Source organism: Telmatherina bonti, assembly GCF_933228915.1.
Source record: "Telmatherina bonti genome assembly, chromosome: 18".
NCBI lineage: Eukaryota > Metazoa > Chordata > Actinopteri > Atheriniformes > Telmatherinidae > Telmatherina > Telmatherina bonti.
Window position 1 is genome coordinate 886,994 of NC_136616.1, and position 2,487 is coordinate 889,480.

Here is a 2,487-nt window from a genome sequence, read left to right on the forward strand (position 1 = left end):
CATGCAGCCATGTCTCGGTGAAGCACATAATACTGCACTCTCTGTATTCTTTCTGAGACCTTGTTAGCATCTCCAGCTCGTCCGTTTTGTTAGCTAGCGATCTCACATTACTAATGATGACGGTCGGGAGAAATGGTTTAAATCTCCATCGCTGTCTCCTCTGTCTGACTCCCGCTCTGCATCCTCTTCTCTTTCTTTTCAACTCCATCAGGATTTGATGTGTTGTTTTGCTGATAATCCTGATTTGGGAGAGGTTAATCAGTTGATTCCGATTGTAAACAAGTCTTTCGTTGCCATGGAGACTCATCATAACAAGTCTTGAAAGAGTCAAAAATATGCAGAAAAATCTTCCTTGCAGCACACCCTCCGAACCGGCATGACATTCTCAGAAAAAAATCCCTAATTTGAGGTCATATCTATGTGAGAAGAGTTTGTACTTTAAAAAAATCAAGATAGCAAGTCAGAGCTTCTACAGTTTGCTGCCATCAAACAGCGCAATCTAGAGTGGAACAACATCTGATGATTACATTTCATCACGAAATAAAAAACAATCCAGTTTCAAATGAGATGAGTTGCTGTGCAAAAAGCAAACAAAGCAGAATCTCATCAGTTTAGGTTTTCTTTTGAATAGAAGACAAATAACATCAGATGATGAAACAGTGAAATTTTACCTTTTAAAACTAAGAAGTGCAAGGAGGACTACAGGAAGAAGTTAGAAAGTCAGCTCCAGCAGAATAACCTGAGGGATGTGTGGTCTGGAATGAAGAAGATCACCGGCTTCAAGTTAAAGGGGGACCAGCCTGATGGAGGTCTGGACAGAGCTAATGAGCTGAACATATTCTTCAACAGGTTCAGTTCACCCCCTACCTCCAGCCCAACAGACCACACACCCTCCATAAGCCCACTGCTTTCCTGTCACGCCTCCAATCTGTCACCCTGCAGCTCAGTCATGGACCAGAACACAGCTTCATCTCCCTCCACATCAGGACATCCTGAGACCTCCACCTTGTTTGTCTCCTGCAATCAGGTTAAGAAGCAACTTGAGAAACTGAACCAGAACAAGGCTGCAGGTCCAGATGGTGTCAGTCCCAGAGTTCTCAAGACCTGCTCAGAACAACTATGTCCGATTCTCCAGCACCTTTTCAACACCAGTCTGAGACAAAATAGAGTCCCAGTGCTGTGGAAAACCTCCTGCCTTGTTCCAGTGCCTAAAAAACACAACCAGCTGAACCAAGTGACTACAGACCAGTTGCCCTGACATCTCACATCATGAAAGTCCTGGAGAGACTCTTACTGGCTCACCTCAACAAGCAAGTAAACACCTTTCAGGACCCATTCCAGTTTGCATATCGTAATGGACTTGGGGTTGAAGATGCCATCATATACCTGCTCCAGAGAGCACACTCTCATCTGGACCATTCACTCTGAGGGTCATGTTCTTTCATTTCTCAGTGCTTTTAATACCATTCAGCCTGCTTTGTTATGTGAGAAGCTCCATAAATTCCAGGTGGATACCTCCACAACCACCTGGATCTATGACTACCTCACAAACAGACCCCAGTTTGTGAGACTGAAAGGTTGTGTGTCTGAGATGGAGGTCAGCAGCACTGGTGCACCACAAGGAACTGTACTCTGGCCATTCCTCTTCACTCTGTACACCTCAGACTTCCAGTACAACTCTGAGTCCTGTCATCTGCAGAAATACTCTGATGACTCTGCAGTTGTGGGGTGTATCAGGGATGGACAAGAAGCAGAGTACAGAGAACTGGTCAGTCAGTTTGTTAAATGGTGCGGTGACAATCATCTCATATTAAATAGCAGCAAAACAAAAGAGATGATTGTTGACTTCAGGAGGAAGAAGAATAAACAAAGCACTGTTTCCATCCTGGGAGAGGAGGTGGAGGTGGTGGAGGAATACAAGTATCTTGGAGTTCAGCTGGACAACAAACTGGACTGGAAATGCAACACTGACTACATCTACAAGAAAGGTCAGAGCAGACTGTACTTCTTAAGGAAGCTGAGATGGTTTAACGTCTGCACCAAGATGTTGCATATCTTCTATAAGTCTGTTGTGGAGAGTGCAGTCAGCTTTGCAGCATCTGCTGGGGTAGTAGCATCAGAACCAGAGACTTGAAGAGAATCAACAAACTGATCCAGAAAGCTGCTTCTGTGCTTGGAGTAACTCTGGAGCTGCTGGAGCTGATTGTCCAAAGAAGAATGCTGCACAAGCTGATGAAGATGATGGAGGATTCTTCACACCCTCTCCACAACACAGTGATGAAACAACAAAGTGTGTTCAGTGAGAGGCTTCTTCAGGTCCGATGTAAGACTGAAAGATACAGAAGATCATTCCTGCCAGCAGCCATCAGCCTCCGGAACAAGACTTCCTCTAGTTATTATTATTATATACTGCAATATTTCCCTTTGGGGATTAATAACGTATTTTTCATTTCATTTTCATTTTATTTTTAAATATGTTGTAGCTCC